The sequence below is a fragment of the Oratosquilla oratoria genome, chromosome 27 (assembly GCF_046742065.1).
Source record: "Oratosquilla oratoria isolate Oo_2021 chromosome 27, ASM4674206v1, whole genome shotgun sequence".
NCBI classification, from domain to species: Eukaryota; Metazoa; Arthropoda; class Malacostraca; order Stomatopoda; family Squillidae; genus Oratosquilla; species Oratosquilla oratoria.
The window spans coordinates 10,561,030-10,586,363 of NC_134803.1; the positions used below are offsets into that span (position 1 = coordinate 10,561,030).

Below are 25,334 nucleotides of genomic sequence, written 5' to 3' on the forward strand. Positions count from 1 at the left end.
TAATAGATGTAATACAAGAAAGAGATGGATGGGCTGATTGTGCATTTCTAGACCTAAAAAAAGCTTTAGACAAGGTGTCACATAAGAAGTTGCTTAAGAAATTAGAAACTGAAGGAGGAATACAGGCAAAATGCTGAAATGAATGGAAGACTTTTTGCAAGAAAGAAAAATGAGAGTGGTGATAAGAGACACTCTAATTGGGATGAAGTGATAAGTGGTGTTCCACAAGGAACAGTGCTGGCCCCAATAATGTTTGCTATATATATTAATGATATGTATAAAGGAATTGAAAGTTATATGAGCTTCTTTGCGGATGATACAAAATTTTTGAAAAAAGTGAACACTGAAGAAGATTGTGAGTCACTACAGAGTGATCTCAATAAAGTATGGGAATGGAGTAGGAAGTGGGAGATGGAGTTCAATATTAAAAAGTATAGTATAATGGAATTTGGAAGAAGCAAAAAAAGAATAGCAGGATCATATAAATTGGGAGAAGAAGGAATAAAAAAAGTAGAAAATGAGAAGGACGTGGGAGTCATTATTATGAATAATATGTCACCTGAGAAACATATCAACAAGATTTTTGGAGAAACTTATAATTTAATAAGAACAATCAAAGTGGCATTTACATACCTGGATGAAGAAATGGTGAAAATAATACTAATCACTTTGATAAGACCAAGATTGGAATATGCAGCAACAATGTGGTCACCAAGTACAAAAAAATGTATAATAAAACTTGAGAGAATACAAAGAGCAATTACAAAATTGGCACCAACACTCTCAGAACTATCATATGAACAGAGACTAGCAAAACTTGAACTACAGACATTAGAACAAAGAAAAGAGAGAGGAGATTTGATAACTATAGAATCATGAGAGGCATAGAAACTATTGATAGAGAGGATCTAATAAAATGGGATGATAGAAATACAAGAGGACACGGAAAGAAAATCAAGAAAGACAGTTATAGAAGAGATCTGAAAAAGAACAGCTTTCGTCACAGAGTAATAGACATTTGGAACAAGTTAGATGAGAAAATGGTGTGTGCAAAAACAATACATGAATTTAAAAACAGTCTAGATAAAATGAGATATGAAGACGGGACACCACAAGCATAGCTCCCCTTCCCGTAAAATACAACTAGGTAAATACACACACAAAGGGCTTCTTCTCCTAAGATGGTGGCCAGGCAAGGTGAGCACCTATTTCCTTCCATTCCACTCCCATCCACCATCCTTGTTTCCCTCTAAGCTTCTCATGGATGAAGGGTCATCCCTGGCTCCTGACCACTGCCCGGGTCAGAAACAATGCTATAAGAAGCCTTTCCACACACCCTCTCCTCCTCACATCTTCTTTTGTAACTCTATCCAACCTTGTAACCCTTACCATACTTCTCAGACACTTCATGTCAAACATATTTATATTTCTCCTTTCTGCCTCTCTTGAATTCTAAGTCTTAATCCCCTACAGTGTTGTACACACCATCACTCCTTCACAATCTTCTCTTTGCATATATTCCTTGATACTTCGCATGACACTTCAATCCCTTAAGACATTTACTTGCTTCTCTCACTCTACAGTTTACCTCCACTCCCACTCCTACATTTCCTTCCACATGCAATCTCAAACACTTAAAAATATCCACTTCCTCAAGCCTCTCTCCTTTAAGGGTTACTTCCAACTTGCTGCCACCCTCTCCCTTTGTGCATATTCATCTTTTACTCACATTTACCTCCAGCTCTCCTTCCACCTTTCTTAAATCCGTCATTGCCTTAATCCCTCTAATCCCGCCACATGCTCAGTGTCGTACACGAATTATTGAATTTACTCTTATATAAATCCCTACATATACTTAAAGGTCTGTATCTTCATTTACTCCTAATTTTCTACCAACAAAAGCCAAAATATTATTTGATTAAATATGATACATACCTTAATAGATAATCAGTGATGAACGTTTTATTTCTTTATACATAAATATTTGTTTCATTACTAAAGAAAAAGTAGCTGGCATAATGTGGTGTATCCATTACATGTACTCTATGTATAGGATTGTCATAATTATACGTTGGGTACTGTATTGAAATATAGTACTTTATATTTATTTTTCATTTATTATTTATTTATTTATATTTAATTATGTATCTTTTTATTCTATTTATGTATTTTCATTATCATTTATCTTCTATTTATTTATTATTTTATTCTATTTTATTTATTATCATTATTATTATTTCTTTTATCTATTTATTTATTTTTTGCAAAAGATTACTATTGCTTGGACAGGTTACAATACAAATTACAAAAGAATTTTACCCTAAAAACGTATTACATGTAACTGTAAAATTTCGTTTAGTTATATACCGCAATATATATATATATATATATAATATATATATATATATATATATATATATATATATATATATATATATATATATATATAATATATATATATATATATATATATATATATATATGCATGTGTATTTACCTACTTTACCTAGTTATATTTACCTAGTTGTATTTTACGGAAAGGGGAGCTATGCTCATGGTGTCCCATCTTTATATCTCATTTTATCTAGACTATTTTTAAATTCATGTATTGTTTTTGCACACCACTTTCTCATCTAACTTGTTCAAAATGTCTATTACTCTGTGAGGAAAGCTATTCTTTTTAATATCTCTTCTATAGCTGTCTTTCTTGATTTTCTTTCCGTGTCCTCTTGTATTTCTTTCCGTGTCCTCTTGTATTTCTTTCATCTCATTTTATTAGATCCTCTCTATCAATAATTTCTATGCCTTTCATGATTCTGTAAATAGTTATCAAATCTCCTCTCTCTCTTCTCTGCTCTAGTGTCTGTAGCTCAAGTTTTGCTAGTCTCTCTTCATATGATAGTTTTGAGAGTGTTGGTGCCAATTTTGTAATTGCTCTTTGTATTCTTTCAAGTTTTGTTATACATTTTTTTGTATTTGTTGACCACATCGTTGCTGCATATTCCAATCTTGGTCTTATCAAAGTGATTAATATTTTCTTCACCATTTCTTCATCCAGGTATGTAAATGCCACTTTGATTCTTCTTATTAAATTATAAGTTTCTCCAAAAATCTTGTTGATATGTTTCTCAGGTGACATATTATTCATAATAATGACTCCCAGGTCCTTCTCATTTTCTACTTTTTTTATTCCTTCTTCTCCCAATTTATATGATCTTGTTATTCTTTTTTTGTTTTTCCATGTTCCAATATACTACACTTTTTGGTATTGAACTACATCTCCCACTTCCTACTCCATTCCCATACTTTATTGAGATCACTCTGTAGTGACAATCTTCTTCCATGTTCACTTTTTTTTAACAGTTTTGCGTCATCTGCAAAGAAGCTCATGTAACTTTCAATTTCTTTGTCCATATCATTAATATATATAGCAAACATTAATGGGGCCAAAACTATTCCTTGGGGAACACCGCTTATTACTTCATCCCATTTTGAGTGTTTGTCTCTTATCACTACTCTCATTTTTCTTTCTTGCAAAAAGTTTTCCATTCATTTAAGCAGTTTGCCTTGTATTCCTCCTTCAGTTTCTAATTTCTTAAGTAACTTCTTATGTGGTACTTTGTCAAAAGTTTTTTTTAGGTCTAGAAATGCACAATCAGCCCATCCATCTCTTTCTTGTATTATATCTATTAGCCTTGAATAGAAACATATTAAATTGGTGACGCATGATCGTCCTTGTCTGAATCCAAATTGCCTTGGATTTAACACGTTTTTTTCTAAATATTTTACCCATCTACTTTTGATAATTCTTTCACAGATTTTTGCTATTGTACTTGCAGATTTTTTGCTATTGTACTTGTTAGAGAGACTGGTCTATAGTTGGTAGGGTTTTCTTTATTTCCTCCTTTATATATAGGTACTATATTTGCTTTTTTCCAACCTTCTGGAACTTTTCCTTCTTTCAAGGAACTGTTTATTATGCTATGTATTTTGTCTGCCAGTTCATTCCTGCATTCTTTCAGAATCCAGTTTGCTATTTCATCTGGTCCATGCGATTTTCTGACATCAAGATTACTCAAGTGTTTCAATATTTCGTTCTTTGTTACTTCTATTTCTTTCATGGGAGGGTCTTTCTCTTTCCATTCGATCTCTTCAGATTGTGTATTCTCCCTTGTAAACACTGATTTAAAATGTTTGTTCATAATTTCCGCCATTTCAATGTCCGCTGTGTATTCAACTCCTCCTTGTCTTAATTTCTCCAAGTCTTGTTTGTTTTTCAATTTGTTGTTTACAAATCTGTAAAATAGGTTTGATTGATCTTTACACTTTTCTATAACATCTTTTTCATATTTTCTCTTTTCCTCTCTGCACGTTTCTACATATTCATTTCTATAACAAGTATATATTTTCCATTTTTCAGGCCTTCTGTCTTTTTTCCATCTGGTCCAGGCTTTGTCTCTTTTGTCTTTTAACTCCCTCCCTACAACTTTTATTGTACCAGCATTTTACATATTCTTTTTCTTGTTTTTGTCTTGGGACATACTTTTCCACTCCTTTTTTGTAAATTTTTGTCAAAATATTCCATTTCTCTTCCACTGTTGTTTCTTCTTTGTATATTTCTTCCCAGTTTTCTTTTTGATAGAATTCTCTTATTTTATCAAAGTTTGTTTTTTCATACATCATTCTTCCTTTTCTATATTGTTCATTTCTTTTCATGTATTTTTTTTTTCAATTAGTTCCAGTTCAATCAATATGTGGTCACTTTTACTTATTGGTGTTTTATATTCAATCTTGTCCACTATTCTAGGTTCAGATGTAATTATTAGGTCTAGTCTCGATGGTTCTTCCTCATTTCTATACCTAGTGTTCTCCTCTATCCACTGTGTCATTGTATTGTCAGTAATCATCTCAAGTAGAGCATTTCCCCATGAGCCGTCTCCACCCTTTACTGTCATCTTTTCCCAGCAGATTTCTTTGCAATTAAAGTCGCCCATCATAACAATTCTTCCTCCATCTTCCATTATCTTATTTAATGTTATCTTTGTGTCCTCTAACATACTTTTATGTTCACTCTATTCCCACGAGGCTGTTTTCAGAGGCACATAATTTATCACAAACTTTCTGCTCTTCTTATCTCTGTCTTCCACTTCGATCATAATCATCTCTACTGTATTCTTTCCATATGTGACACACCTCACGTTTATATCCTTTTTAGTCAGGAACATAACTCCACCCCCTTGCTTTGTCTCTCTGTTTCTAATCCAATAATTATATGCATCATGTCCTACACTGTTGGGTGGTAGTGGACCTTTTAATTTTGTTTCTACAATTCCCATTATGTCCGGTTCTTTTTCCTTCAAATAATCATTCAGCTCATTCAGTCCTGTTATCAATCCATCTATATTTGTGTAAGACACTCTTAGTTTTCTGTCACTTCCATTGTGTTCTCTGTTTCCCTTTTGTTTTTCTCTTGTATGTCGAATTGCCTTAGTTTCATATTCACTACTCTCCAATAGAATCTCTCTTTTTCTGACTGTTCTGTTCTCGTTTTTTTCCTTAGCTTCAAGTCTTTTCTTTTTTTCTTCCTTTTTATTCATTTCCCTTTTTATCCATACCTTTTTATATTGTTCACTTGTAGCTAGTTTCCCTGTTTTGGATAAGATATTCTCTGCCGTCGTTTGTGACCTGAATTTAATCTTAATTGGTCTGGTCTTATCTGTACTATACTTTCCGAGTCTGAACTTCTCTTCGATGTTTCATTATTTCTGGTTCATCTTCCTGAACTAATTGTAGTAAACTGCATAATTTTTCATTTTCCTCTTTGATTCTTGAGGTTCTATCTGGGTTATGTTTCTCTTCCATTCCTAATATAATTATACATTTCTTTTTGTCTGCTAAGTCTCTTACAATATTCTCCTTCTGTCTCATCACTTTGATAACTGAGTCTTCGGTTTGTTTTTTCATTTGCTGTTTAATTATATCAGTAAATGCAACTTTACTATTTTCCTGTATCTTCCTCCACCCCTGTGCCTCTTTTGCTATTGTTTATTTATTGTCTTTATTGTTCCTTTTTAATTCTTTATTCTCCTCTTTTACTTCTCTTAACTGTCTTTTTAGTTCTTCTATTTCATCAGTTAAGTTTTTGTTCGCCTTCTCTAGTTCTTCCAATCTTTCAACCTTTTCTGCAAGTTTTGACATTTTACCGAACCTAATCTCCCAATGTTCAGTCATTTGTTCAGGCCTTTCCTCCAGTTTTGCTAGTCGGGGGAGGTTGGTATCCGCCTCCCTCTCTTTAAATCCTTGGAAATTATTATCCTCACCTTCCATTGAATTGTTCTTATCTATGTTTCTAATCTTTACATTTTTTTTAGATATTTCGTCGTCACTAAATTGATCGGGACCTCTTTTGTTTACATGGCGTCTGCCTGCCTGGGCCAAGTCCTCTCCTTCCTCATTTCCTTCCATTTCCCTCAGTAATCCCTCCCCTTCTCCTTTTTCCTCACTTTCCCACTACACTACGAGCAATCCCACCTCCCCACCCTGTAAATAAAATAGGTACTTCCTTTGCTTTGGGATCCACGAAAATTTCACTTTTTCTTCAGAACGTCCTCTACGCCGTCCGTTCGGTGGAGTGTGTATTTACCTAGTTGTATTTACCTAGTTGTATTTTACGGGAAGGGGAGCTATGCTCGTGGGGTCCCGTCTTCATATCTCATTTTATCTAAACTATTTTTAAATTCATGTATTGTTTTTGCACACACCACTTTCTCATCTAACTTGTTCCAACTGTCTATTGCTCTGTGAGGAAAGCTGTTCTTTTTAAAATCTCTTCTATAGCTGTCTTTTTTTATTTTCTTTCCGTGTCCTCTTGTATTTCTGTCATCCCATTTTATCAGATTCTCTCTATCAGTAATTTCTATGCCTTTCATGATTCTGTAAATAGCTATCAAATCTCCTCTCTCTCTTCTTTGCTCTAGTGTCTGTAGTTTAAGTTTTTGTAGTCTCTCTTCATATGATAGTTTTGAGAGTGTTGGTGCCAGTTTTGTAATTGCTCTTTGTATTCTTTCAAGTTTTTTTATACATTTTTTTGTACTTGGTGACCATATCGTTGCTGCATATTCCAATCTTGGTCTTATCAGGGTGATTAGGATTTTCCTCACCATTTCTTCATCCACGTATGTAAATGCCACTTTGATTGTTCTTATTAAATTATAAGTTTCTCCAAAAATCTTATTTATATGTTTCTCAGGTGACATATTATTCATAACAATGACTCCCAGGTCCTTCTCATTTTCTACTTTTTTTATTCCTTCTTTTCCCAAATTATATGATCCTGTTATTCTGTTTTTGCTTTTTCCAAATTCCATTATACTACACTTTTTTGTATTGAACTCCATCTCCCACTTCCTACTCCATTCTTGTACTTTATTTAGATCTCTCTGTAGTGATTCACAATCTTCTTCAGTTTTCACTCTTTTCAGTAATTTTGCATCATCTGCAAAGAAGCTCATATAGCTTTCAATTCCTTCATCCATATCATTAATATATATAGCAAACATTATTGGGGCCAGAACTGTTCCCTGCGGGACACCGCTTATTACTTCATTCCATTTTGAGTGCTGATCTCTTATCACTACTCTCATTTTTCTTTCTTGCAAAAAGTCTTCCATCCAATTTAGCAATTTACCTTGTATTCCTCCTTCATATTCTAATTTCTTAAGCAACTTCTTATGTGGTACTTTGTCAAAAGCTTTTTTTAGGTCTAGAAATGCACAATCAGCCCATCCATCTCTTTCTTGTATTATATCTATTAGCCTTGAATAGAAACATATTAAATTGGTGACGCATGATCGTCCTTGTCTGAATCCAAATTGCCTTGGATTTAGTACGTTGTTTTTTTCCAAGTATTTTACCCATCTACTTTTGATAATTCTTTCACATATTTTTGCTATTGTACTTGTTAGAGAGACTGGTCTATAGTTGGTAGGTTCTTCTTTATTTCCTCCTTTATATATAGGTACTATATTTGCTTTTTTCCAATCTTCTGGAACTTTTCCTTCTTTTAAGGAACTGCTTATTATGCTATGTATTTTGTCTGCCAGTTCATTCCTGCATTCTTTCAGAATCCAGTTTGCTATTTCATCTGGCCCATGCGATTTTCTGACATCAAAATTACCCAAGTGTGTCAATATTTCATTCTTTGTTACTTCTATTTCTTCCATAGGGGGGACTTTTTCCTTCCACTCAATCTCTTCAGGTTGTATATTTTCCCTTGTAAACACTGATTTAAAATGTTTGTTCATAATTTCTGCCATTTCCATTTCCTCAGTGTATTCAACTCCTCCTTGTCTTAATTTCTCTAAGTCTTGTTTGTTTTTCAGTTTATTGTTTACAAATCTGTAGAATAGTTTTGGTTGATCTTTACACTTTTCTATAACATCTTTTTCATATTTTCTTTTTTTCTCTCTGCACTTTTGTACATATTCATTTCTATAACCAGTATATATTTTCCATTTTTCAGGTCTTCTGTCTTTTTTCCATCTGTTCCAGGCTTTGTCTCTTTTGTCCTTTAACTCCCTACAACTTTTGTTGTACCAGCATTTTACATATTCTTTTTCTTGTTTTTGTCTTGGGACATACTTTTCCACTCCTTTTTTGTAAATTTTTGTCAAAATATTCCATTTCTCTTCCACTGTTGTTTCTTCTTTGTATATTTCTTCCCAGTTTTCTTGTTGGAAGAATTCTCTTATTTTATCAAAGTTTGTTTTTTCATACATCATTCTTCCTTTTCTATATTGTTCATTTCTTTTCATATATTTTTCTTCATTAAGTTCCAGTTCAATCAATATGTGGTCACTTTTACCTATTGGTGTTTTATATTCAATCTTGTCCACTATTCTAGGTTCAGATGTAATTATTAAGTCTAGCCTCGATGGTTCTTCTTCATTTCTATACCTAGTGTTCTCTTGTATCCATTGTGTCATTGAATGGTCAGTAATCATCTCAAGTAGAGCATTTCCCCATGAGTCATCACCACTCTTTACTGTCATTTCTTCCCAGCAGATTTCTTTGCAATTAAAGTCGCCCATCATAACTATTCTTCCTCCGGCTTCCATTATTTTAGTTAATGCTATCTTTGTGTCCTCTAACATACTTTTATGTTCACTCTCCTCCCATGAGGCTGTTTTCGGAGGCACATAATTGATCACAAATTTTCTGCTCTTCTTATCTCGGTCTTCCACTTCTATCATAATCATCTCTACTGTATTCTTTCCATATATGACACCTTTCACGTTTATATCCTTCTTAGTCAGGAACATAACTCCACCCCCTTGTTTTTTCTCTCTGTTTCTAATCCAATAATTGTATGTATCATGTCCTACACTGTTGGGTGGTAGTGGGCCTTTTAATTTTGTTTCTACAATTCCCATTATGTCCGGTTCTTTTTCTTTCAAATAATCATTCAGTTCATTCAATCCTGTTATCAATCCATCTATATTTGTGTAAGACACTCTTAGTTTTCTGCCACTTCCATTGTATTCTCTGTTTCCCTTATGTTTTTCTTTAGTATGTCGAACTGCTTTATTTTCATGTTCACTACTCTCCAATAGAATCTCTCTTTCTCTGACTCCGTTCTTTCCTCGTTTTTTGCCTTAGCTTCAATTCTTTTCTGCTTTTCTGCCTCTCTTTCCTCCTTATTCATTTCTCTTTTTATCCATACCTTTTTATATTGATCATTTGTTGCTAGTTTCCCTGTCTTGGATAGAATTTTCTCTGCTGTTGTTTGTGACCTGAATTTAATCTTAATTGGTCTGGTCTTATCTGTACTATATTTTCCGAGTCTGAATTTTTCCTCAATTTCCTTTATAATTTCTGGTTCATCTTCCTGGACTAATTTTAATAAACTGCTTACTCTTTCATTTTCCTCCTTGATTCTTGCAGTTCTATCTGGGTTATGTTTCTCTTCCATTCCTAATATAATTATACATTTCTTTTTGTCAGCTAATTCTCTTACTATATTCTCCTTCTGTCTCATCACTTTAATAACTGAGTCTTCATTATGTTCTTTCAATTGCTGTTTGACTATGTCAGTGAATGAAACCTTATTCCCTTCTTGAGTTATTCTCCAATTTTTAGCTTCTGTAGCTAGTTTCTCTCTGTTTTCATTACTATTCTTCTTCAATTTCTCATTCTCCTCCTTTACATTTCCTAACTGTCTTTTTAGGTCCTCTATTTCTTCAGTTAAGTTTCTGTTAGCCTTCTCTAGTTGTTCCAACCTTTCAATTCTTTGAAAAATGGAGTCTACGTTACCTAACTTACGCTCCAAGTCCTCGATCACCTTATCAACTCTCTCCTCTAGTCTTATCAGTCGGGGGGGGGGGGGGGGGGGTTGTGTCCCCCCCACCCTCTTTAAATCCCTGGAACATATTCTCGTCACTTTCTTCTGTATTGCTCCTCTCTATACTTCTAATCTTTACATTTTTATTAGACATTTGATCCTCGCTAAGTCTTTTGTTTACCTTCCGCTTGTCTGGCTGGTCAAAGTCTACTCCCTCCTCATTTCCTTCCATTTCCCTCAGTAATCCCTCCCCTTTTCCTCTTTCCCTACGTTCCCACTACTCCACGAGCAATTTCCCCCCCACCCTGCAAAAACACTAGGCACTTCTCTTTGCGTTGGGATCCACAGACTTCACTTTTCTTCAGAACGTCTTCTAAGCCGTCCATTCGTTGAAGTGTGTGTGTGTGTGTGTGTGTGTTTGCTACTATAGCGTGAGGTCTACCGCCATATGTCGCCTACCCAGGTGCAGCCTGAGGTCTACCGCGTGACCCGCGTTCCTCCGGGACGCTCCCCGCACCTGTCCATCAAACATGTGTCCTGCCCAAATACATAAAAAAACGTGACCTGTCCACGTGACCTGACCTAACCTAACCTATTTGTGTCATTCTTAGATGTACGAAGTGTGTATCGCTAGAATAAATGTATGGAAATATATGATAACATGTTTATTTTTACATTTCTTCCTTTAATATGAATGTAATTAGAAATCCAATTATTATATCTAAGTCATTCCTAGGATATGTACAAAATGTGTGAGTATCGCTAAAATAAATGTATATAAATGGTAGATCTCACGTATCGCTAAAATAAATGTATGTAAATGGTAGACCTCACGTAACCCAATACGCTATCAAGAGAGATAGCCTCCTTCGAGCGATTCTCAGTCTCGTTTGCGATGGTATGGAATTAAGTGATATGTGGTTGAAAACAAATATTAATTGATCACTGGGAACCATTCAGTGTGTATGTATAAAATTTCCCACGCGCACATACGTCCGATGCTCTATCTTAGCCGAGATGGGTTGAACGCGATATTTCGTGTATGTGTATGTAATTCGAGCATACAAATATAAGAAAGTCGTACTCAACTTATATCTCTCTTGATAGCGTATTGGGTTACGTCAATGTAACCCTCGGTTCATCCACGTTTCAATTTCCAACTGATGCCTCCTTCGAGCGATTCTCAGTCTCGCTTGCGATGGTATGGAATTTAAAGTGATATGTGGTTGAAAAAGATATTAATTGATCACTGGGAACCATAAGTGTGTATGTATATATATATATATATATATGTATATACATATATATATATATATATATATATATATATATATATATATATATATATATGTGTGTGTGTGTGTATTTACCTAGTTGTATTTACCTAGTTGTATTTTACGGGAAGGGGAGCTATGCTCGTGAGGTCCCGTCTTCATATCTCATTTTATCTAAACTATTTTTAAATTCATGTATTGTTTTTGCACACACCACTTTCTCATCTAACTTGTTCCAACTGTCTATTGCTCTGTGAGGAAAGCTGTTCTTTTTCAAATCTCTTCTATAGTTGTCTTTTTTTATTTTCTTTCCGTGTCCTCTTGTATTTCTGTCATCCCATTTTATCAGATTCTCTCTATCAGTAATTTCTATGCCTTTCATGATTCTGTAAATAGCTATCAAATCTCCTCTCTCTCTTCTTTGCTCTAGTGTCTGTAGTTTAAGTTTTTGTAGTCTCTCTTCATATGATAGTTTTGAGAGTGTTGGTGCCAGTTTAGTAATTGCTCTTTGTATTCTTTCAAGTTTTTTTATACATTTTTTTGTACTTGGTGACCATATCGTTGCTGCATATTCCAATCTTGGTCTTATCAGGGTGATTAGGATTTTCCTCACCATTTCTTCATCCAGGTATGTAAATGCCACTTTGATTGTTCTTATTAAATTATAAGTTTCTCCAAAAATCTTATTTATATGTTTCTCAGGTGACATATTATTCATAACAATGACTCCCAGGTCCCTCTCATTTTCTACTCTTTTTATTCCTTCTTTTCCCAAATTATATGATCCTGTTATTCTGTTTTTGCTTTTTCCAAATTCCATTATACTACACTTTTTTGTATTGAACTCCATCTCCCACTTCCTACTCCATTCTTGTACTTTATTTAGATCTCTCTGTAGTGATTCACAATCCTCTTCAGTTTTCACTCTTTTCAGTAATTTTGCATCATCTGCAAAGAAGCTCATATAGCTTTCAATTCCTTCATCCATATCATTAATATATATAGCAAACATTATTGGGGCCAGAACTGTTCCCTGCGGGACACCGCTTATTACTTCATTCCATTTTGAGTGCTGATCTCTTATCACTACTCTCATTTTTCTTTCTTGCAAAAAGTCTTCCATCCAATTTAGCAATTTACCTTGTATTCCTCCTTCATATTCTAATTTCTTAAGCAACTTCTTATGTGGTACTTTGTCAAAAGCTTTTTTTAGGTCTAGAAATGCACAATCAGCCCATCCATCTCTTTCTTGTATTATATCTATTAGTCTTGAATAGAAACATATTAAATTGGTGACGCATGATCGTCCTTGTCTGAATCCAAATTGCCTTGGATTTAGTACGTTGTTTTTTTCCAAGTATTTTACCCATCTACTTTTGATCATTCTTTCACATATTTTTGCTATTGTACTTGTTAGAGAGACTGGTCTATAGTTGGTAGGTTCTTCTTTATTTCCTCCTTTATATATAGGTACTATATTTGCTTTTTTCCAATCTTCTGGAACTTTTCCTTCTTTTAAGGAACTGCTTATTATGCTATGTATTTTGTCTGCCAGTTCATTCCTACATTCTTTCAGAATCCAGTTTGCTATTTCATCTGGCCCATGCGATTTTCTGACATCAAAATTACCCAAGTGTGTCAATATTTCATTCTTCGTTACTTCTATTTCTTCCATAGGGGGGACTTTTTCCTTCCACTCAATCTCTTCAGGTTGTATATTTTCCCTTGTAAACACTGATTTAAAATGTTTGTTCATAATTTCTGCCATTTCCATTTCCTCAGTGTATTCAACTCCTCCTTGTCTTAATTTCTCCAAGTCTTGTTTGTTTTTCAGTTTATTGTTTACAAATCTGTAGAATAGTTTTGGTTGATCTTTACACTTTTCTATAACATCTTTTTCATATTTTCTTTTTTCCTCTCTGCACTTTTGTACATATTCATTTCTATAACCAGTATATATTTTCCATTTTTCAGGTCTTCTGTCTTTTTTCCATCCGGTCCAGGCTTTGTCTCTTTTGTCGTTTAACTCTCTACAACTTTTGTTGTACCAGCATTTTACATATTCTTTTTCTTGTTTTTGTCTTGGGACATACTTTTCCACTCCTTCTTTGTAAATTTTTGTCAAAATATTCCATTTCTCTTCCACTGATGTTTCTTCTTTGTATATTTCTTCCCAGTTTTCTTGTTGGAAGAATTCTCTTATTTTATCAAAGTTTGTTTTTTCATACATCATTCTTCCTTTTCTATATTGTTCATTTCTTTTCATATATTTTTCTTCATTAAGTTCCAGTTCAATCAATATGTGGTCACTTTTACCTATTGGTGTTTTATATTCAATCTTGTCCACTATTCTAGGTTCAGATGTAATTATTAAGTCTAGCCTCGATGGTTCTTCTTCATTTCTATACCTAGTGTTCTCTTGTATCCATTGTGTCATTGAATGGTCAGTAATCATCTCAAGTAGAGCATTTCCCCATGAGTCATCACCACTCTTTACTGTCATTTCTTCCCAGCAGATTTCTTTGCAATTAAAGTCGCCCATCATAACTATTCTTCCTCCGTCTTCCATTATTTTAGTTAATGCTATCTTTGTGTCCTCTAACATACTTTTATGTTCACTCTCCTCCCATGAGGCTGTTTTCGGAGGCACATAATTGATCACAAATTTTCTGCTCTTCTTATCTCGGTCTTCCACTTCTATCATAATCATCTCTACTGTATTCTTTCCATATATGACACCTTTCACGTTTATATCCTTCTTTGTCAGGAACATAACTCCACCCCCTTGTTTTTTCTCTCTGTTTCTAATCCAATAATTGTATGTATCATGTCCTACACTGTTGGGTGGTAGTGGGCCTTTTAATTTTGTTTCTACAATTCCCATTATGTCCGGTTCTTTTTCTTTCAAATAATCATTCAGTTCATTCAATCCTGTTATCAATCCATCTATATTTGTGTAAGACACTCTTAGTTTTCTGCCACTTCCATTGTGTTCTCTGTTTCCCTTATGTTTTTCTTTAGTATGTCGAACTGCTTTATTTTCATGTTCACTACTCTCCAATAGAATCTCTCTTTCTCTGACTCCGTTCTTTCCTCGTTTTTTGCCTTAGCTTCAATTCTTTTCTGCTTTTCTGCCTCTCTTTCCTCCTTATTCATTTCTCTTTTTATCCATACCTTTTTATATTGATCATTTGTTGCTAGTTTCCCTGTCTTGGATAGAATTTTCTCTGCCGTTGTTTGTGACCTGAATTTAATCTTAATTGGTCTGGTCTTATCTGTACTATATTTTCCGAGTCTGAATTTTTCCTCAATTTCCTTTATAATTTCTGGTTCATCTTCCTGGACTAATTTTAATAAACTGCTTACCCTTTCATTTTCCTCCTTGATTCTTGCGGTTCTATCTGGGTTATGTTTCTCTTCCATTCCTAATATAATTATACATTTCTTTTTGTCAGCTAATTCTCTTACTATATTCTCCTTCTGTCTCATCACTTTAATAACTGAGTCTTCATTATGTTCTTTCAATTGCTGTTTGACTATGTCAGTGAATGAAACCTTATTCCCTTCTTGAGTTATTCTCCAATTTTTAGCTTCTGTAGCTATTTTCTCACTGTTTTCATTACTATTCTTCTTCAATTTCTCATTCTCCTCCTTTACATTTCCTAACTGTCTTTTTAGGTCCTCTACTTCTTCAGTTAAGTTTCTGTTAGCCTTCTCTAGTTGTTCCAATCTTTCAATTCTCTGGAAGATGGAGTCTACCTTACCTAACTTACGTTCCAAGTCCTCGATCACCTTATCAACTCTCTCCTCTAGTCTTATCAGTCGGGGGGGGGGTTGTGTCCCCCCCACCCTCTTTAAATCCCTGGAACATATTCTCGTCACTTTCTACTGTATTTCTCCTCTCTATACTTCTAATCTTTACATTTTTATTTGCCATTTCGTCATCCGGTGGTCGTTTCATGTTGACCTTACGCCCGTCTGCCTGGGCCAAGTCCTCCACATCCTCATTTCCTTCCATTTCCCCAGCAATCCCTCCCCTTCTCCTCTTTTCCTACTTACCTACTGCCTCACGAGCAATTTCCCCCCCCCTGCAAATACAAAAAGGCACTTCTCTTTGCGTTGGTATCCACAATCTGCACTTTTCTTCAGAGCGTTCGTCAAGCCGTCCGTTCGTTGAAAGTGTGTGTGTGTGTGTGTGTGTATTTACCTAGTTGTATTTTACGGGAAGGGGAGCTATGCTCGTGAGGTCCCGTCTTCATATCTCATTTTATCTAAACTATTTTTAAATTCATGTATTGTTTTTGCACACACCACTTTCTCATCTAACTTGTTCCAACTGTCTATTGCTCTGTGAGGAAAGCTGTTCTTTTTCAAATCTCTTCTATAGTTGTCTTTTTTTATTTTCTTTCCGTGTCCTCTTGTATTTCTGTCATCCCATTTTATCAGATTCTCTCTATCAGTAATTTCTATGCCTTTCATGATTCTGTAAATAGCTATCAAATCTCCTCTCTCTCTTCTTTGCTCTAGTGTCTGTAGTTTAAGTTTTTGTAGTCTCTCTTCATATGATAGTTTTGAGAGTGTTGGTGCCAGTTTAGTAATTGCTCTTTGTATTCTTTCAAGTTTTTTTATACATTTTTTTGTACTTGGTGACCATATCGTTGCTGCATATTCCAATCTTGGTCTTATCAGGGTGACTAGGATTTTCCTCACCATTTCTTCATCCAGGTATGTAAATGCCACTTTGATTGTTCTTATTAAATTATAAGTTTCTCCAAAAATCTTATTTATATGTTTCTCAGGTGACATATTATTCATAACAATGACTCCCAGGTCCCTCTCATTTTCTACTCTTTTTATTCCTTCTTCTCCCAAATTATATGATCCTGTTATTCTGTTTTTGCTTTTTCCAAATTCCATTATACTACACTTTTTTGTATTGAACTCCATCTCCCACTTCCTACTCCATTCTTGTACTTTATTTAGATCTCTCTGTAGTGATTCACAATCTTCTTCAGTTTTCACTCTTTTCAGTAATTTTGCATCATCTGCAAAGAAGCTCATATAGCTTTCAATTCCTTCATCCATATCATTAATATATATAGCAAACATTATTGGGGCCAGAACTGTTCCCTGCGGGACACCGCTTATTACTTCATTCCATTTTGAGTGCTGATCTCTTATCACTACTCGCATTTTTCTTTCTTGCAAAAAGTCTTCCATCCAATTTAGCAATTTACCTTGTATTCCTCCTTCATATTCTAATTTCTTAAGCAACTTCTTATGTGGTACTTTGTCAAAAGCTTTTTTTTAGGTCTAGAAATGCACAATCAGCCCATCCATCTCTTTCTTGTATTATATCTATTAGCCTTGAATAGAAACATATTAAATTGGTGACGCATGATCGTCCTTGTCTGAATCCAAATTGCCTTGGATTTAGTACGTTGTTTTTTTCCAAGTATTTTACCCATCTACTTTTGATAATTCTTTCACATATTTTTGCTATTGTACTTGTTAGAGAGACTGGTCTATAGTTGGTAGGTTCTTCTTTATTTCCTCCTTTATATATAGGTACTATATTTGCTTTTTTCCAATCTTCTGGAACTTTTCCTTCTTTTAAGGAACTGCTTATTATGCTATGTATTTTGTCTGCCAGCTCATTCCTGCATTCTTTCAGAATCCAGTTTGCTATTTCATCTGGCCCATGCGATTTTCTGACATCAAAATTACCCAAGTGTGTCAATATTTCATTCTTTGTTACTTCTATTTCTTCCATAGGGGGGACTTTTTCTTTCCACTCAATCTCTTCAGGTTGTATATTTTCCCTTGTAAACACTGATTTAAAATGTTTGTTCATAATTTCTGCCATTTCCATTTCCTCAGTGTATTCAACTCCTCCTTGTCTCAATTTCTCCAAGTCTTGTTTGTTTTTCAGTTTATTGTTTACAAATCTGTAGAATAGTTTTGGTTGATCTTTACACTTTTCTATAACATCTTTTTCATATTTTCTTTTTTTCTCTCTGCACTTTTGTACATATTCATTTCTATAACCAGTATATATTTTCCATTTTTCAGGTCTTCTGTCTTTTTTCCATCTGGTCCAGGCTTTGTCTCTTTTGTCTTTTAACTCCCTACAACTTTTGTTGTACCAGCATTTTACATATTCTTTTTCTTGTTTTTGTCTTGGGACATACTTTTCCACTCCTTTTTTGTAAATTTTTGTCAAAATATTCCATTTCTCTTCCACTGATGTTTCTTCTTTGTATATTTCTTCCCAGTTTTCTTGTTGGAAGAATTCTCTTATTTTATCAAAGTTTGTTTTTTCATACATCATTCTTCCTTTTCTATATTGTTCATTTCTTTTCATATATTTTTCTTCATTAAGTTCCAGTTCAATCAATATGTGGTCACTTTTACCTATTGGTGTTTTATATTCAATCTTGTCCACTATTCTAGGTTCAGATGTAATTATTAAGTCTAGCCTCGATGGTTCTTCTTCATTTCTATACCTAGTGTTCTCTTGTATCCATTGTGTCATTGAATGGTCAGTAATCATCTCAAGTAGAGCATTTCCCCATGAGTCATCACCACTCTTTACTGTCATTTCTTCCCAGCAGATTTCTTTGCAATTAAAGTCGCCCATCATAACTATTCTTCCTCCGTCTTCCATTATTTTAGTTAATGCTATCTTTGTGTCCTCTAGCATACTTTTATATTCACTCTCCTCCCATGAGGTTGTTTTCGGAGGCACATAATTGATCACAAATTTTCTGCTCTTCTTATCTCTGTCTTCCACTTCTATCATAATCATCTCTACTGTATTCTTTCCATATATGACACCTTTCACGTTTATATCCTTCTTAGTCAGGAACATAACTCCACCCCCTTGCTTTTTCTCTCTGTTTCTAATCCAATAATTGTATGCATCATGTCCTACACTGTTGGGTGGTAGTGGGCCTTTTAATTTTGTTTCTACAATTCCCATTATGTCCGGTTCTTTTTCTTTCAAATAATCATTCAGCTCATTCAATCCTGTTATTAATCCATCTATATTTGTGTAAGACACTCTTAGTTTTCTGCCACTTCCATTGTGTTCTCTGTTTCCCTTATGTTTTTCTTTTGTATGTCGAACTTCCTTAGTTTCATGTTCACTACTCTCCAATAGAATCTCTCTTTCTCTGACTCCGTTCTGTTCTCGTTTTTTGTCTTAGCTTCCAGTCTTTTCTGCTTTTCTTCCTCTCTTTCCTCTTTATTCATTTCTCTTTTTATCCATATCTTTTTGTGTTGTTCACTTGTTGCTAGTTTCCCTGTTTTGGATAAGATATTCTCTGCCGTTGTTTGTGACTTGAATTTAATCTTAATTGGTCTGGTCTTGTCTGTGCTATACTTTCCGAGTCTAAATTTCTCTTCGATTTGTTTCATAATTCCTGGTTCATCTTCCTGAACTGATTCTAGTAATTGGCTTACTTTTTCATTTTCCTCTTTGATTCTTGTGGTTCTATCTGTGTTGTGTTTCTCTTCCATTCCTAATATAATTATACATTTCTTCTTGTCTGCTAAATCCCTTACTATATTCTCCTTTTGTCTCATCACTTTAATAACTGAGTCTTCAGTATGTTCTTTCAATTGCTGTTTGACTATGTCAGTGAATGAAATCTTATTTCCTTCTTGGGTTTGCTTCCAATTTTTACTTTCTTTAGCTATTGTTTCTCTGTTTTCTTTACTATTCTTCTTCAATTCCTCATTCTCCCCCTTTACCTCTCTTAACTGTCTTTTTAGTTCTTCTATTTCATCAGTTAAGTTTTTATTCGCCTTTTCCAGTTCTTCCAATCTTTCAACCCTTTTTAAAATGGTGTTCATATGACCTAACCTACTCTCCAAGTCCTCGATCACCTTATCAACCTTCTTCTCTAGTCTTGTCAGTCGGGGGGGGTTTGTGTCCCCCCCACTCTCTTTAAATCCCTTGAAAATATTCTCATCACTTTCTGCTATATTGCTCCTATCTATACCTCTAATCTTCACATTCCTATTAGACATGTTATCATCCAACTCGTCTTGGGGTCGTTTGTCTACCTTACGGCGGCCCGTCAGGGCCATTTTCTCCACCTCCTCATTACCTTCCATTTCCCCAGCAATCCCTCCCCCTCTCCTCTTTCCTTACTTTCCCACTACCTCACGAGCAATTCCCCCCCCCCTGCAAATACAAAAAGGCACTTCTCTTTGCGTTGGTATCCACAATCTGCACTTTTCTTCAGAGCGTTCTTCAAGCCGTCCGTTCGTTGAAAGTGTGTGTGTGTGTGTGTGTGTGTGTGTGTGTGTGTGTGTGTGTGGATGGGTGGTGAAATAAACACAGGGAACCGTTTAGGGATTTATTCTGACGTTTCGTCCTTACCAGGACTTCAGGAATGACGTCAAGGCACACCGAGTATCAAACTCGCTAGTGGTTTATGTATATACTCATGGCCACTTACCAGACTGGGACAGAGTAGAGGTGCTGCAAAAAAGACTTCCCAAGAAAAGAAGAAAAATAACTGAAGCAGCATACATCGCTTCCCATCTGTAGCCAAGCCCTTCCTTACTTAATTATTGTATATACCTAGATATGTTAGTATGTATTGTTTTGACCAATCTTTTTCCCGCCTGGCAACAATGTAACAGAAAGTAGGCCACGGGCGCGTCTTAATGCCCAAGCTAGGCCCCCCCAAGCATTCGCTTTTGACAGATCACTTCCTGTCTTACTTGTGTGTAGACCTCCGCAATAAACTCCTACCAAAATACTGCGTGTTTGGCACTTACCACAGTGGTGACCCTGGAGTGACAGTGCCCAAGTGACCCTAATAACCAGTGCTCCATACCTAAGTGATTCAGGGTCATACACATTACGTGGTTAAGTGCGTATGCGTATTCATAAACTGTGACTCGGCACGCGCATGGAACTACGCATTTACGAAATTCAAAGTGCGCAAGAAATAATCGTAGTGTGCGGCATTGTTCAGTCCTGATCTACACGCAGCACGTATACGACACACAACATGTATACTGGGGAAACATCCGACAACAACAACATGAATTCCTCTTCTCCGCCTACAACCACTGTAGCCACTTCAACGACGACAGCAGCAGCAGGAGGAAGCACTTCTTCCTCTACGCATTCCACGACTTCGGCCGCCGTCGCTGTTCGAACTCCACCGTTCGACGAAGCATCGCCGGCAAGATGGTTTTCGTTACTCCACTGTGGTAAGTGCCAAACACGCAGTATTTTGGTAGGGGTAAGACAGGAAGTGATCTGTCTAAAGCGAATGCTTGGGGGGGGGGAGTCCTTTGCTGCGTCAGTCCAAGTGAGACACTTTGAAGAAGGATATTGTTTAAGAAGCTCAGTAAGGGAATTTTTTTACTACTTCTAAAGACTTTCTTCACTGACGCTACACTCTCAAGGGGGGAGTACTGTAGCCAAGCCCTTCCTTACTTATTTATTGTATATACCTAGATATGTTAGTATGTATTGTTTTGCCCAATCTTTTTCCCGCCTGGCAACAATGTAACAGAAAGTAGTCCACGGGCGCGTCTTAATGCCCAAGCTAGGACCCCCAAGCATTCGCTTTTGACAGATCATTTACTGTCTTACTTGTGTGTAGACCTCCGCAATAAACTCCTGCCAAAATACTGCGTGTTTGGCACTTACCACACATCCGAACAACAACCACCGCGATGGATTTATCAAATTAACAAAAACGGCCAGCCGCTTGATACTTCGCGAGGCAGAGCGTAGGAGGACGAGAGGTCAGGTCGATCATGGTGGAACGCGGATAGATTCGGCGGGTATTTAGAGTGTGAATTGTTTGAATGTGTATGTACTCTGAAGAAGTCCTGGTGAGGACGAAACGTCAGAATAAATCCCTAAACGGTTCCCTGTGTTTATCTCACCACCCATCCACTCATCTGTCTTACATATTTCAATATATATATATATATATATATATATATATATATATATATATATATATATATATATATATATATATACTATAGTAGGTAAGTGGAAGTGTTGATACTTCATAATTCAATAGTCACAAATCTGTAATCGCAATTACAAAACAAATGGTGTATTCGGCCACCACGTTTTCGAAAAAAAAAAACCGGAGTTGCTGTACTTTCACAAATTCGTTAGAGAAACAAATTATACTCTTCCCGACTTCGGAACCACTGAAACGGCTTTACGTGGCTTACCGTGGGGAAAAATAACACCTTACGTATGGCCGACCACATCATCAAAATATGACGAAAAAAAAATGACGTCGTTCGAACTGCGGTGTATTCCGGGGAAGAAGCACACAGGGAAATGATTCTACTTTGTATTACCAAGGCGTTGTGTCACAGAGATGAACTAAATAATCATCTGAATATGGGTGTTTAATAGCTGGTGTGTTGACCAGATTCTAATGGGAAACAAATTATTCTGTTCAGTTATAGGCGACGAGTGTGCCATGTAATCTGGCGATTCCATTCAGCTGAGAGATGTCATCGCTAGACGATATCATTCAGCTTCAATGGCAACAAAGCCACAGGCGCCCTTTCCATTAATTATATAATTTCCCCTTAAGAGGACTACATTATACCCCCTTATGAATTATTCACGTTCCTTCCCATTCCTTACATATATGTTCTGGTCCACTTTATAGTTTGATACGGCTATCACAACACGATTCCACTTTGATAAGGGGCGTTTATACATCATGTCATCAGTATTGTATCCACAGTACAATATCCGATTGTACTTGCTTCAGTATAATTCTGAATACGTTAAACAACAATTTGCCTTTAGGAAAACAATTTTACAACGTCCCTTATGCTCTTGCACGACTGAATTCAAATTACTTGACACTTTCTGATGCGAAGTCTTTGGCCTCTCGTGGCAGATAAAAGAAATGCATGAACAAACAAACGAAGTTTTTGTTACTAATCATAAAAAACAAATCAGGTATATATGTGTATTAAACACCCTTTTCATACCAATATATGCTACAAAGACGTCGAAGAACTTGTTCTCCTACGGTACCAAGTGCATTAAAACTAAACACCTTTTACATTTGTACCGTAAAGAATTCAGTTGCCCCTTTCCTACAGACACCTTTTGTATATTCCGGCCAAACACCCACTTCTTAAAAGACTCGAATGGGTAATGCCAAACTTGGTGCAATGCAACCTTCTCTCACTGTAACGAGCGAGTCCCTCGTATACCAAATGTCAGACCTACACTGTTAATCGTTGCCGGTGCTCGGCTATACCGTCAGGAAATTACCGTTCAACACTTGTGCTCACTGTAGCAGGCGCGGATATAAGGGGGGGGCCCAGGGGGCCCGGGCCCCCCCCTTTTGGCTTTGGCCCTTTGGCCCGATTTCATTTCAGTTCACTATTTCATTTTTATAATCCATGTTTAATCCATGTTATAATCCATTTTTATTATCATTGTATCATTTATGAAAGTTCTGGAAAGTTCTGGAAGGTTCGATAACATCTTGATTTCCGCTGACTGTTTTTCCGCTAATTTCCGCCTATATAAGTGACCGCTGCGTTCGACTCTCTCTCTTTCTGTTGGTATCTGCCGCATTGAATGGTTGTTTTGCTGTTTGGTTAAATATATGAAAGGTTTATCGCTGGAACTCACTACATTGGTGCCCCGTGTGAGGATTTTATTGTACGATAAACGGTAATGCTAATGCTCGTTAAACAACCGAAAATTCTGCCGTCGGGCCCCCCCCAAACTTTGTTCCTAGATCCGCGCCTGCACTGTAGTGCATGGCAAGATGATAAAACACATACCAAAGTAACGTCATACACTGGCACACACATTTACAACCTACACGGTAAACATACGTTGTTGACGAACATGAGGATTTCAATATACTGATAAGGAACGAAGAAAATACTAACTAAAAATTTTATCTGCCTCAAATTGGAACACACAGCAGTGTGGTCCTCCCCCCCTCCCCCCCCCCAAAAAAAAAAGAGAGAGAGAGAAAAAAGTAGAAGGTATAAAAGAAGTAAACTACAAAAGGCGGGGACAAAATGGCCCCATGGTCAGCCGACAAATCGAAGGAGACACTAATGAAGTCGAGATTGCTCACACAGAAAACAAAGGAGGTAATACTGTCACTCTCTTCAGAACTGTAAAATATGTGGGTAAAAGTGGCAAAGATCAAATACTACTGAACAAAACACTATAAACAAAGACACAACAAAAAATATACACATACATATACCAAAGGCTCTTTTCCCCCTTACACGGGAGGTAGCCAAAAGACAAAGGCATAGAAACCACTCACACCCATTCCATCCCCTACATACTCCACTTCCTTCTACCCTCTTATCTTGGCACCTGGATGGCGGGTCATCCCTGCATCTTGTCCACTGCCCTGGATCAGAAGCAGTGTCGCAAGACACAACACATCCACAGCAAGGCCGCTTCATTAATTCGGCGACCCCTCCCTCTCCGTCCCCTCGCGTAGAAAAGGAGAAGACGGGGAGAAATCCCTTCGGGCTGCATCAATTTATTTCTCATACATACTCCCTCACCCCTATCCCCCACTCACTCCCCCTCAATACATCACAGCATCAACTATACACCACCTTTCTCCTTTCACCCCTATCTTCTGTCCTCTCCCGTCCTTCCTCAAGAGAAATTCACCTCTTTCCCAATGCCCCTTTTACCACATCCATCCATCTCATCCTAGGTCCCTCATGTTCACTCCTTCCACACCTCTTCTACTAATCTTTCTTCACTCATTCTTTCCATATGTCCAAACCATCCCAATACTCTTTCATCAACCCTATCTCTCTTTCCACTCCCCTCTCCTCACCTCCTCATTTCTCACTCTATCTAGCCTAGTAACCCCTATCATACTTCTCAGGCATTTCAACTCAAAACACATTCAAACTCCTCTCTTCCTCTCTCATGTTCCATGTTCCTGTCCCGTCCTTCATACAATCTCCTCTTAGCATCCATTCCCAAATGTTTATTCCTCATTACACTTTTTAATCCACCAAGGCATTTACTCGCTTCTCTCAATCTACATTCTACCTCCACCCCCACTCCTCCCTTTCCTGTCACATTCGCACCCAAGTATCCAAAACTATCCACTTCCTCCAGTCGCTCTCCCTTAAAGCTCACTTCCAGCCCGCTGCCACTCTCCCCCCTTGTACATCTCATCACCTTACTTTTACCCACATTTATCTTCAACTTCCTTCTTTCGCACACCTTCCCAAATTCTGTCACTAACGTCCTCAATCTCTCCTCTGATCCTCCTACAAGCGCAGTGTCGTCAGCAAACAGCAACTGGCTCATCTCCCACTTTTCTCCCTTTTCTTTAACCATCTCTAATCCCTGACCAAGTACCCTTACATTTACTTCTCGCACCACCCCATCCATGTATAAATTGAACAGCCAGGGCAACATAACACATCCCTGACGAAGTCCCACCTTTACCTCAAACCACTCACGCTCTCCATTTCTAATTCTAACACAAGCTCTACTACTCTCATAAAAACTCTTGACTGATCTTAACAGTTTTCCTATCCCATATATCTGCAAAACCTCCCATAGTGCCTTTCTGTCTACCCTGTCGTAAGCCTTTTCAAGACCCATAAAAGCAACAACAACAAAATCCTTACCTTTTCCTACAGCTTTCTCACATATCTGTCTTGCCACAAAAATCTAGTCTACACAT

The 25,334-nt window shown here is 36.5% G+C and overlaps 1 protein-coding gene across 6 annotated transcripts in view; it reads right to left on the reverse strand.

The window, feature by feature from the left end:
* Positions 1–25,334, reverse strand: part of sll (adenosine 3'-phospho 5'-phosphosulfate transporter 1) — a 161,468-nt gene that overhangs the window by 87,783 nt on the left and 48,351 nt on the right. Inside the window, exon 1 of one of the 6 annotated variants that reach the window (XM_076210216.1) lies at positions 22,814–22,854. The exons of 3 other annotated variants lie outside the window; for them this stretch is intronic. The gene's annotated coding sequence lies outside the window, so the exon portion shown is untranslated. Of the gene's footprint in view, positions 1–22,703; positions 22,750–22,813; positions 22,855–25,334 lie in introns of those variants that run through there. 2 more of the 6 variants (XM_076210218.1, XM_076210217.1) reach the window with 2 other exon arrangements.